General features: G+C 31.1%; 1 pseudogene; it reads right to left on the reverse strand.

The window, feature by feature from the left end:
• The window catches only part of LOC105110006 (cleavage and polyadenylation specificity factor subunit 3-I-like), a 5379-nt pseudogene extending 2310 nt beyond the window's left edge, over positions 1-3069 (reverse strand).
• Between the last annotated feature and the right edge of the window lie 11293 nt (positions 3070-14362).

The following is a 14362-nucleotide window of genomic DNA, read 5'->3' on the forward strand; positions in this document are numbered from 1 at the left end:
CTTTCCCTCTGCAATCTCTCAATGGCTTTGACCACTTGCAAAGTGTGGAATCAACTTAGATTGATCAATACTGGAAATAGAAAGGCATAACTTAATTATCAGATGCATATAAATTGGTCCTAAGTTTCCATGCAAAAAATACAAGCCTAAAATGAGAAGCCAACAACTAACAATGCCAAACTCAAACAGACTGAAAGCTACGAAATCCATAGAGAGCATCAAATGCAAGATTGAAACACTTTAAATTCCAGAAGACAATAGCAGACCTTTCATCTAGAGCAATTAATTCAACATGGATAGGAGGTGATAAAGAAGAATAACCAATAAGCTGAATTCCTGGGCCCCTGACTTTGGGACCACAACATAATGCCAAGCCAAATATAATAAACAAAAATATTTCCAAGCTATTGCTTAGATGGAAGGTAAACGAAGTGGATCAAGTTTCTGGAAGAACAAAAAGGTTGTGGATAGATGTAAACAAAAGAATGCAAGAATTCATAAACACAGACCTCGATTTTATCCATTGAGCGGTTTATGTCTTTCTCATCAAACAACATATCTTCCACTGAAACTTTACTCACTTTTACATAATCAGTCAAAAGCAACTTGTAGATAGCCTTTGTCGCATGAGTCATGAAAACTCGACCTCTGAATGTGGTCTGATAAAGAGGGAACATGTTAGATTGATCTTAGTGAAAGATACAATAACTTTGTAGAAATCAGTAAAAAAAACAAACGAACATGTTAGATCGATCCTAGTGAAAGATACAATAACTTTGTAGAAATCAGTAAAAAAAACAAACCTTCTCAAGAAAATAAGGTAGGGATGCAGCATGATCCAAGTGAAAGCTGCAAGCAGAAAGCATCCCTCCGAATGATTGATGAGAAAAAACTAGAGAGGCCTAAAAATTTTGATTGAAAAAGTAACGATATAACAAATATAGAAAATAAAGTATTGATTTTATTTGTTTTAAAAAAAATCGAAGAGGCCCTTATGACTTCATTAATGTAACAGAAAGAACAAATATAAAAAACACAGTACTGATTTTATTTGTTTAAAAAAATCGAAGAGGCCCTTATGACTTCATTAATGTAACAGAAAGAATTCTCAAAAAAAAAAAAAGAAAAAAAAGAAACTAAGCAGAGTTTCCTGACACCTTAAATGAAATTTCAGCAAATGGAGCATATTTATTTGCCAACCAATGTGATACAATGATTTTTCAATATTTTCATTTTTTCGAATCATTGCATAATATGCAATCACACTAATATTCAACATAATTAAATCCCAACCAATGTGATACAATGATTTTTCATTATTTTCATTTTTTTGAATCATTGCATAATATGCAATCACACTAATATTCAACATAATTAATTAGTAGAAATAATTTATATTCTTTTATTGTTTTGCTTTCTTGTTGAACACTTTATGATATTTAATCACATTTAAAAAAAAAATATTATAATATAGCATGGATAATCAAGATTTTCCTAAATGATTTCTTCAGCCGGAAAATGGATTGCTTTCAATCCCCAACTGCATGCATTTTCAGCACTGTTCTATTGTGGTTCCCATCATAAGCAATAAACCACACGAGCGCATACCTATTTCTTAGAAGATCACTCATCTTCTTGCAACAAGGAGCATGTGAATAATTAAAATATAGATATCAAGAGTCTATGACACTTCAGATTCCAACAAAATTTTATCAGACATCTCATTACATCTATACTTCTCTAAAACTGCATAGATCCAGTTAAGAGTAAAAAGTTCCCAGCACACATCAAGAATACTACTGATAATTTTTTATAGAGGTAAGAAAGTTCAGGCTGCCCTCTCTTGTTGACAAAGCATCAAGTTTAAGTTTCACTGTTTCAATTTATATTATTGTCAATTCCAGCATCATAAGAGACTTGGCTAACTTCTACTGATGAGGAACCTAGCCACTGCCTATCAAATGGCCATGATAATGCAAGTTTAAGCACCTAAGGAACTGCATCATGCAGTTTTTCTCACAATATTTAAACTCCTTCCCAACTTGTATTGTCACAATAAAATCTTCCCACATATTAGACCAAAATACCCTAACACTAACTTTCTCAATACTTGTATATCTGACTTCTAATTCTGAAACAATTTCATGTTCTTCCTTGGAGAAGTTGATCTCTCGCAGCTAAAAATTTCATGCAATCTTACTACATCATCATAGGAGATATCTTTTCAAATTATTCTTTTGACAAGAAAATGAACAAACAAGAAAGCAAGCAAGGTCAAATCGAAGGAGCAGTCAGTGACAGAAAAAACTAGCATTTACGAAACTAATAGTAAGAAACAAAATATTGCCTCATGGAATGGAAAATCAATATCCATATATACAATAGCCAAGCAAGGAGAATTAGCAAGAGAAGGTGATGAAATACGTACTGTGTAACGAGAAGTACATCAATAGTGGAAGGGTCAATCTCATCGAAGTAGGGCAAAGCAGCCATACCCGAATAAGCCGGATGAATTCCACAATCAAACTAACATTGGCATAATTCGACAACAAAAACATAAATTAATAAACAAAATACATTCACTGAATTTGATCCAGCGTAAACAAGAATTACCAATAGTAAATCAGTATAAAATGGCATAATTGAAAAACAACAAAATGCATGGAGGGAACCAATACCAGTACAGTCTTGCCTTTAAATGACATGTAAACACAGGATCGACCCACTTCATTTCCAGCACCTAAAGGGGTTAGAGTTAGCTGATCCCCTCCTTCTCTTGTTACCGGTGCATCCCTTCTTTTTAGTGACTGCGATTGCCCTGTTGATGCCATTCTTGTGCTCTTCAGCTGCCCGAAAACCAAACTGTATTTATGTCTATGTAGACAAACTCCAATACAGATAAACCCGCTCAGCTTCTGATTTGTAATGATTATATAAAATAAATACAACTTACAAAAGTTGACGTAAAGCTTATAATGTTTATAGCGATTATGCTTCAAGGTCGAACTTTTTTAAATTATAAGGTGGAAATGGGAGTTCCGCTGCATCATAGACATCGTTTCAAGGGTTGAAGATTTAGTTGCGTTCTTTGCCAAAAAAGTGATTTTTACATTTTTATGTATTTATTTATTATCAAAAAAGTTAGATGGATAGAATATATTTTTTAATTAAAAAAATTTAGCTTGATTTATTAAAAAATATTTTTTTTATTTTAAATAAAAATATTTTCTAGAAGTTATAAAAAAAATTAAAAAATTAAATTATTTATTAATTATAATTAATTTGATCCTTAAACTTTTCATTTATATATATTTTATTTGATTTTTTTAATTTTTATATCCATTTTAATCTTTATTTTTATAATTGTTATTTGTTTTTTTTTTTAATGAAATTTTTTATTTATCAAATTTGATTTCCATTCTTTTAATTGTTACTCATTTTATTTAAAATAATTTATAAAATTATAATTATAATTATTATTTTAATTTCATCATCTTTTTATTTTTTTATTTTTTAAATTTGATCTCAATTATTTTATTTGAGATAATTTATAAAATTAGATTTTTTTAATTTCATTCTTATTCAACTTTTTAATTTATAAGATTTATTTTTCATTATTTTAATAAACTTGAAAAAAAAAATAAAACATCAATAAACTATTTTTCCGTTTATTTTTCATAATATAACTAAATGCTATAAAGTATTTTTCAACTTACTATCTATAAAATTACTAAACATAAAAAAATAATTTATTTTTAAAAAATTTATTTTTTAAAAAAATATTTAAAAAAAAATATTTTTCAAACAACAAATAATACCTTCAAGTAATGGATCAAATGAAAATACACAAATCATGATTAGCATGGCACATGTTCCAGTCCCAAGTAGTCACATGACTCGAAGCTCGCATATGTGTTCTTCAATTCACTTTTTGAATGATGCATGGTGTTTGACAGCTGTGATCCCAAGGTGAACTGAATTTGTGTTGTCGGAATGCTTCCTCAAATGCTCTTCCATTTATATTGGCACTTTGATGGACATGAACATCACAGATAAATCTCAAGATTGACTAGCATTTCCCTTTTGCTAACTTGAGATTGTCTAGTCACGTGCTCGATTAGAACCATTGATTTTTCACTGACTTGACAAACAAAACAGAAGATTGTCTTGTTAGGGGTTTGATGACTTGTGTGCTTTCTGAGGTAAGCTGGTTGGTTCAAACAGACAAAGATGGCTTCAAAAACCAACTCGGGCCTTGAAAGCAACCCACGCCCCTTCTTTCCAAGGTTTCACCACTTAATTTATGCGTGTTTGGCAACGTGATTAGCCATGTTTATTTTAAAATTTTAAGAATATTTTTTTCATATTTTTAAATTATTTTGTTGTGTTTAATGTTAAAAATAAATATCTAACAATAAAAAATAATTTCAAAAATATTACTTAATAGCAAATGAACTTGTATGCTCTTATCATTGATGCTTGAAGTAATAGTACATTGAACCCACCCTTCTCATGTACAGTTCCGGCGACCCTTTTTCGGAGTCTTGCAAAATCTAATTTACCACATCTAGGGAAAAAAAGGGCAAAGCTACTGATCCAAAAATTAAAAATTAAAAATAAAAAGAACAAATCAAGGATTATGCATCCTGTCACACAACTTACAGCTGAAGTTAACCTAAAACAGCGGTTTGTTTGGTTTCTATGGAAAAAAAGGGACAATTCTGTACTAAACACATTAGTGATTCAGTTAATCTGCCTGTAAATGCTTTGTGCGTTATACTAGCATGTAAGATTCGGAAAAAGAAGAGTATTCTTTAATTTCTCCCAAATAAACCAAGAGAAAGAGCAGCAACAACAAGCAAAAAGAGATACCATACCTGTTCACATAGCTATCTTAGTATTGTTAGAAGACAGGAAAATACCAAACTCCTACTTTTATGACCTTTGACTCCTCTCCTTTGCGACTTTCAAACCCATTATAGCTCCACCGTCACGCTGTTGTGTTTCTGTGGAGAAGATATCCTTGGCTCGTTTGGAGCGCTTATCGTCAGATGCAACAGCTGCGGTTACTGGTGGCGCGGTCGTGATTCTAGCTTCTGGAAGGGAAGATGAGATGTTTTGGTGGACAGTGAGATGCTGATGCTTGATGGTAGTTGCTGCCATTGCTACTGGGGTGGGGGGTAGGAACACAAAAAATATTAGTAAAAAAATTAAAAAAATGAAAATAGAGATAACACTGAATAAACACCATTGAATAGAGAACTCAAATCAATGGTGAAAGAATTAATCGGGTTATAAACATGGTTTTAAATCCAATTTGAAGATTGATAGAAACAATAATCAGATTATAAATTAAGTGATTTAACTCAAGTTAATCATGAAATATATATATTACAAGCTATATATAGAAAACCATGAAGATACAGTGGGTGTAAATAAGCTTAAATTCATATATTTTAATAAATAACATGCACACAACAATTCAAAAGTATTGTACACATTAAAAATCAATCTATAATAGAAGACTTTCACGTGTTAAAAGAGTAGATATATGAAAATTGCAAATCAAAAGAAAAGAAAATGAGAACCTTCTAAGATTTCAAGTACTAGAAAGAATCTAAGGAAAGACATTCTCGGACTGTGTCCAGAAAAATCAAACAAAATATATACATTAAGGTCAATCTCTTAATTAATAAAATAAGGAAAAAACAAGGAATTGAAAACAAAATCAAACTTGATCTGTTACTAGAGTTAAAAGGTTAACCCGGGTAATGGATCAATAAATATTAGCTAACATATATTTAGTGTATGTTAGGATCATGAGTAAGGGAATTACCATGTATTGGCTAACATACATTTAGTGCATGTAGGATTCTAGGTATGGGATTACTTTGCATCGACTCTTACGAGGTGATGATGATACCAGTGAAATTGGTATCAGTAATATGTTAAGTGGAAATGATCATGGTTGATCTTATGAAATCTTGAATGGAGGTTAATAATAGAAGAGGAAACAATTTTTAGTAATTGAAGGAGAAATAGTTTCTAATGAAAACCAAAATAGAGAAGTGAATAAAATATGAATGCATGTTTGTCTTTTTAAATTGTTGGATAATTGTGTTGCTATATTATTGTGATTTTCATGTTTCAATAATATGTATTTTGTTTCAGGACCATTGCATGCATGATAAGAGTAGATCATAGCTTATGTTCACTTTCTGTAGTATAGATTTTAGGGAGTATACTCTTGTATTTTGTAATGTTACAACTTTTATATAACTTAATTTGGATAATTGAGGTTTAAACTTGAATAGATGAAGTTAATTATAAAATTCATATAATTATGTTTCATGTATGCGTGTTTATCTCATTTATTTTCCTATAATGATATTTGTTGTTCAATATATGTTATATATGTTGTGGTTGTGATGATGATGATGATGTTTGTGGGATTGAGACCCAGGATGATTGGGTTGTGATTGAGTTATGAGATGTAAGATATTAAAAGTGTAAATAGGGTATATATCGATAACTTGGGACCTTTAGCTATAGAGGAGACTCTGCCAACATTTTAGTGGAAATTTCAGATGACTTTTATATAAGAATTGAAAAAAAAAATTACTCGTATTTTTACGTACCAAATCTTAGGAAAGTAACTAAAAACATATATGAAAGTGTGGGGTGTTACAATATAACTGTTTGCAATCTATGTTCGATTTGATTGAATATTTTTCTTAAGATTAATATCTTAGATTTGCAACAATTATTAACTTTAATTGCTTCACAAGTTTAGATATCACAACTCCAGTTTTGATAACAAACCTAGCAATAGATTGGTTAGAATATTAACTTAGAATCCATTCTAATATTCAAACTAAGTAAGCATAGGAAATAAACATCAAAAAACAAATATACTCATCATATAAACTGAAAAGAAAATATAAAATAGATCTCATAGTTCTTGAAATTCAAAGGTTTCTATGTCCTTGCAACCAAGAAAAACAACTTAACCTTGCATATTTATATAAAAAAAAAATCAAGAGAAAAGATGAATACATGATTTTGGGTATAGGAGGAAAAGGTGAAGTTTTTCTTCTTTTTTTTGGCCACCCCTCCCTTCTTTTCTCTTTTTTTTTTATTTAATAGAAAACCATAATCCCTACTTTCCTACAAATTAGTCCTTTGCTAAGTAGACAATTTACATTTAAGTAGTGTAATATGTATTTTTCTAAAAGAAGAAGAAATAGGCTTGCATAAAATCTTCAAGTTTTGACTTTTGACTTATATAAGTAAAATTGCCAAAATAAAGACTTTAATGTCAGTTTGGATGTTCGGGAAGTAAATTGAACTTGTTTCTTCATAATGTCTACTGACAGAATTTGTGAGTTGTGTTAGAGAAATCACGTCTCTTATATGAGTTATTTTTTTTCTTTTAAAACTTGGTAGGTTGATAGGTCTTCGAGTCAGGAATCCAAAACAATCAAGTTTGCATCAAATGGACTTCTCTAACTCAAGATATTCAAGTTGAAATGGTCAAAAGTCAACACTAATATAATGTGAGATTTGTCTTTGAAGGCTATGATTTCCATGCTCTTTCTTCTTGTTTTTTTTTTCTTGCCATATATGTATGGAAAAGTATGGATGTTAGCTTTATAATGCTACTAAAATCACTTTATTTTGACCTCTAGAGCTCAAGTTCTGTAAAAAATATTGATCGAAGGTCAAATCTGTCAATGTTTAACATAGGCTAAAATATGGTCTGAATTATCCCCAATTTACATCTTTTTGAATCTTACATCTAAAAGTACCTTCAAAACATAAAACAAAGAATATCAAGGCATTTCATGTATTAAACATAGGCAAAATACTAGGCAAATATGAGTAAAACTAACGAATAATAGGGTTATTGACACGACTAAAAGGTTGATGTCTTCTCCCAAGTACAGGAGTGTCGAAGTAATAAATAACCCGGCAAGACCGGGGTCGAACCACAGGGAGGTTAATTGTACAAATTATAAATAACAATTAGTCTATGTTTGATTTGATTGAATATTTTTCTTAAGATTAATATCTTAGATTTGCAACAATTATTAACCTTAATTGCTTCACAAGTTTAGATATCACAACTCCAGTTTTGATAGCAAACCTAGCAATAGATTGGTTAGAATAATAACTTAGAATCCATTTTAATATTCAAACTATGTAAGCATAGAAAATAAACATCGAAAAACAAATATACTCATCATATAAACTGAAAAGAAAACATAAAATAGATCTCATAGTTCTTGAAATTCAAAGGTTTCTATGTCCTTGCAACCAAGAAAAACAACTTAGCCTTGCATGTTTATTAAAAAAAAAAAATCAAGAGAAAAGATGAATACATGATTTTGGGTATACAAGGAAAGGGTGAAGTTTTTCTTCTTTTTCTGGCCACCCCTCCCTTCTTTTCTCTCTTTATTTTTATTTAATAGAAAACCATAATCCCTACTTTCCTACAAATTAGTCCTTTGCTAAGTAGACAATTTACATTTAAGTAGTGCAATATGTATTTTTCTAAAATAAGAAGAAATAGTCTTGTATAAAATCTTTAAGCTTTGACTTTTGACTTAGATAAGTAAAATTGCCAAAATAAAGAATTTAATGTCAGTTTGGATGTTCGAGAAGTAAATTGAACTTGTTTCTTCATAATGTCTGCTGATAGAATTTATGAGTTGTGTTAGAGAAATCACATTTCTTATATAAGTTATTTTTTTTCTTTTAAAACTTGGTAGGTTGATAGGTCTTCGAGTCAGGAATCCAAAACAATCAAGTTTGCATCAAATGGACTTCTCTAACTCAAGATATTCAAGTCGAAATGGTCAAAAGTCAACACTAATAGAATGTGAGATTTGTCTTTGAAGGCTATGATTTCCATGCTCTTTCTTCTTGTTTTTTTTTTCTTGCCATATATGTATGGAAAAGTATGGATGTTAGCTTAATAATGTTACTGAAATCACTTTATTTTGACCTCTAGAGCTCAATTTTTGCACAAAATATTGATCGAAGGTCAAATCTATCAATGTTTAACATGGGCTAAAATATGGTCTGAATTGTCCCCAATTTACGTCTTTTTGAATCTTACATCTAAAAGTACCTTCAAAACATAAAAAAAAAAAAGAATATCAAGGCATTTCATGTATTAAACATAGGCAAAATACTAGGCAAATATGAATAAAACTATCGAATAATATGATTGTGTTAATGATAGGAACCCAATGTTTCTAAATTAGTTTTGGAAGCATCTATTTGCTCAATAAAGGGTTGAATTGCATTTATTTACTACCTAACATTCCAGACTAATGAGCAAACACAAGTAATCAACAAATGCCTAGAAAACTACTTGAGGTGCATGTCAGGTGCTAATACTAGTCAATGGTCCAAATGGTTATCCTTAGTTGAATAGTGGTACAATACACATTATAATGCTTCTATTAAATCTACACTATATGAAATACTTTACGATCATATGCCTTCTATTCATATTCTTTACTTGCTAAAGGATTTTGATAGTGAAGTTGTGGATGCATTTCTCGTATAAAAGGAAGATATGTTGAAATATATCAAAACTAATCTCAAGGTGGCACACTATAGGATGATCCAACAGGCTAACAAGAAAATAAATGAAAGGATGTTTGTTATTGGTAACTAGGTTTATCTTAAATTATAACTGTACAGATAAAGGTTAGTGGTTACAAATGAATCACACAAACTATCACCTAAATTCTATGATCTATATCAGGTAATTGAATGTATTAGGATAATGGCTTACATGCCTACCCCTATTGCCACAATCCACCTAGTTTTTCATGTATCACAATTAAAGAAACATGTGAAGTGTAAAAGAGTATACGAAGATATACCTCAACTACATGTTATCCTAACACCCTAACCTCAAGCAATATTGAATAGAAGAATGGTAAAGCATTGATTAGTACTTAAAAGTGCATTTTTATCAAGGTTTTATATCATCATTTTGCACTGGAAGTATCAATAACTCCTTAACTAAAGCATGTTTTATAATAATATATCTAATAATATAAGATACCTTTAATTTATGGTAAATGTTCATTTTAAATGCAGGCCTATCACATAAATGAAAGGATTGATTGATGAATTTAAGAACTGAAATTGAAAGGATAAAGAGATGGCCAAACTTAGAAAAGAGATGTTGGTGCAATCCAAACCGGAACACTGTTCGGTAATTAGGTCATATCTGGAGCTCTAGATCTCAGATTTAGGTCTACTTTATATGGATGGAAAGGTAAGACATAGGCCTACAACTTTCATATGGAGCCCAAGATCTAAAAAGGCCATTTTCAAGTTCAAATTGTTGCAACAACAAAGAAGCTTGAATCTGTCCTCCAGCCCGAGCACTGTTCAGTATTTTGGCCATATCTGGAGTTCTAGAAGTCAAAATGAGCTGAATTTTTACACAAGAAAGATGAGACAATTTGCTACATATTTCATGTTTTTGAGTGGCTCCAATTTTGACGTTATCAATGAAGTTTTGGGCAGACAAGAGAAGATAAGAATTGTCACCAAGTCAAGAGTTGGCCACCCACTCATCAATTAGTCATCAAATCAATAGTTTCCAATTTTAGCCTATAAAAAGGAGGCATTTGCCATGCATTTAGGCATCTTGGTGTCCAGATCAAGATCATGCTCTTGCTTTCTCTCTTTGTATTTTTTGTAATGTTTATGCTTTGTTTTTATTAATATCAAGTTTATGCCTTTCATTTCCTTTCCTTTACTTAGTTAACTTTTATCTTATTTATGTTCTTATTTTGTTTATCTATTTTTCTTTCTTTCATTATGTCTAGCTAAGTTTATTATGTCAAGGTAAAAAGGTTACACTAATGGTGTAAGAATAAGTATAGTGTAAACTTAATATGGACTTTAATGTTTGATACTAACATGTTTTATATTTGTTATCTTGTTCACTCTTTAATACTTTGCTTGTTAAATGACTAATCTTGATTTATGTTCTATAACACTTGGTACAACAAATACTTGGCACTTTCATAGCCCATACTGTATGGTATAACCGATACCTAAGCTATGAATGGAACTTGATTTGTTGTTAACATAAGTTATAATCATGAATGCTTGACGAAATTTACAAGTATTAGCATTAATTGAATAAGATGACTAATGTAATCATGTTAACAATCTATAATCTGATTGGAACCTCCTTTATGTGTGGTTTCCAATTGAATAATAAGAGTTTATACTATACTTGTTTGACATACCATTAGTGGAACCTCTAACCTTGATATTTGTTATTATCATTGTTTAATCCTTACATTAATATTCCATCTCAAAGTTCTCATCATCATCATCTTCTTCTTCTTCTTCTTCTCCTTCTTTTTCTTTATTATTATTAGTATTATTATTAAAGGAAAGTCAATCATAACTCTGAAATCTTTGAAACTTTCAAACAGGTAAGAATCAATATACCTTTGCTGGATGCTATTAAACAGGTTCCTTCCTATGCTAAATTTTTGAAAGATCTATGCATTGTGAAGAGGAAACTGAATGTGAAAAAGAAAGCCTTTCTAGCTGAACAAGTAAGTGCTATTCTTCAGAACAATAATGCTTTGAAATATAAAGACCCTGGTTGTCCTACAATTTCTTGCTTTATTGGAGAGCATAAAATTGAAAGAGCCTTACTTGATCTCGGTGCTAGTGTGAATTTACTTTCATATTCAGTTTTTTAAAGTCTTAATCTAGGTGAGTTAAAACCAACTTCTATATCTCTTTTACTTGCCGATAGATCTGTGAAAGTGCTTAGAGGAATAATTGAAGATGTGCTAGTACAAGTCGATAAATTCATTTATCTTGTGGATTTTATTGTCTTGGACACAGAACCTATTGAAGCATGTAATTCATTTCCTGTTATTTTAGGACATTCGTTTCTTGCAACTTCTAATGTATTGATTAATTGTAGGAATGGATTAATGAAGCTATCATTTGGAAACATGACATTGGAGATGAATATTTTTAACATTTGCAAGCAACCTAGAGATGATAATGATTTACAAGAAGTAGATCATATTGACGAATTAGTTTATGATCAACTTGAATCTACTTTAAGTAAAAATAAGTTGGATGAATCTGAAGATTTGTAAATGATTTATTCTGAGGAAGAAATCACGGATGAAAAATGCACCAAAAATATTGATGCGAATCTTTTGTCAAAAGTTATAACAGATTCGACATCTGACATCACACCAATCAATGATTATTTTCCTAACAAATCCTTACTTTCTCTTAGTCCAATGTCTTGGTATGATAAAAATATCAATTTTCTTGCTTTAGGAGATTTTCCAGCTGATTGGAGTACCCAAGACAAAGAAAAGTTTTTGAACGAAGGGAAAAACTTTTATTGTGATGACCTTAACTTATTCAAATATTGTCCTGATCAAATATTTCAAAGATTCATTCCTGACAATGAGGTAAGTAGTGTCATTAAATTTTGTCATTCTGAAGCATGTGGAAGTTATTTCTCGTAAAAAAAACAGCTGCAAAAATCTTTCAAAATGGATTTTATTGGCCCACCATGTTCAAAGACACGCATGCATTCTGTAAAACTTATGAAAATTGTCAAAAAGTTGATACTGGTTAAAAAGTTTTGTTTTATAATTCTCAACTCTATTCATTTCCAAGAGAGCTAAGATCAAGATGGAACAATGCTTATGGGGCCTGTGATATTGAGAATTCAATGAATGACAATGTTTTTAAGGAAAATGAACATTGTTTGAAAGCTTACTTTGATAATTTTCCTAGTGAAAATGAATCAACTGGTTTGAATGATCTTGTAGATAAAGGTTGATTATTTTGTTTTTATCACATTGTTTTTGTTTTTTTTTAGTGATTTTTGCTAGTTTCTCTCACTCTAGTTAAATGACAGATAACGGTACTCCGTGACTTAAGTTGGTTCTTTTAGTTTCCTACAATAACTGATATCTGTGTATATATTTGTGCAATTCTTTGAATCTCTCTTCCAATTCTCATTTGAAAATGGACACTAATCTTGAAAAATTGAAAAAGTATTTTCCCGCTCTGCCTCAGAATGCGATTACAAAAATTTACCGTGCTAGATGTGCAAGATTGATATTGTTAATGAATCATGGAATTCCTGAAGATATTCGCTAGTTGATTGAAGCAAAGGTCCGATTATCAGGTGAGTCCTCTAACTCTTTCATTTCACACATGCCCAGAACAGGTAAAAGCACTTTTGCAAAGAAACATCGTGCAAAACAACTGAAAGTCTGTCATCGATGTGCTAGATGGACTTGTAATACACAATGTCGTTCTTTAGGAATGGTATCTATAAACCGTGAAGATAAAATACAATTCATTAAGGATGGCCTAAGTAAGGAGTCTTTAGATAATCTTCTATTGACTCTTGAGACGCATCCTAGTGAAGATGTGCATCGTGTAATTCATGATTTATGGCCACGATTTCATGAAGAACATGATCGACTTAGTCTTGGGAATCTGACTAAAAAAGACCCTGTTTGCCAGTTTTTAAGAAAACTGGATGGGAAGCCTATCCCCGACCCATAGAGGACATTTAAGCCGTTCTTGGACGTAAAACCAAGGGAAGATGTGAGCCACAATCACAACTACCTGTACATACACATGCTTTTTCAAAAGTAAACAAATAAATAAATAAAGAGAGAGAGAGAGAGTGTGTGTGTGTGTGTTTGAGACTCTAGTTGGCCTACATATAGGTGGTATGATTGTCTTTCTAATTTCTCATCTATAAAATCCTCTCTTCCTTCCTTTCATTTCTACTCAACCCATACATTCAACAAATACAGAAGTGTGTAGAAATGGCAAGTTCCTCAGGTCATCATATAATAAATATTTGTGTTTTCGGTGGATCTAGTCCTGAGAAAGAAAAGGAGTTTTTAGAATCAGCAAATCATCTTGGTCTAGTGCTAGCTGAGAGAAAGATTCATTTAGTGTACGGGGGAGGCAGTCTTGGGTTAATGGGAGGTGTGTCAATAACTGCATTTTTAGGAGGTAGTCAAGTTTTGGGGGTCGTCTCCGAAACTTTAGCACTAGGGGATATCATTGGAAAAATAATTGGAGAGGAACTTCAGGTCTCCACAATGTCGGCTCGAATGAATGCAATATTTAACTATGCTGATGCCTTCATTGCTTTACCAGGTGGTCTAGGCATATTGGAAGAGATCTTTCATATTTCCTCTTGGGCCCAACTGCACATTCACCATAAACCCATAGGTTTGTTAAATGTTAATGGTTATTATGATAAGTTGTCTTTTCTTGATCATGCTATGGAACAGGAATTTCT

This window comes from Populus euphratica, unplaced genomic scaffold (genome assembly GCF_000495115.2).
Source record: "Populus euphratica unplaced genomic scaffold, PopEup_1.0 scaffold590.1, whole genome shotgun sequence".
NCBI lineage: Eukaryota > Viridiplantae > Streptophyta > Magnoliopsida > Malpighiales > Salicaceae > Populus > Populus euphratica.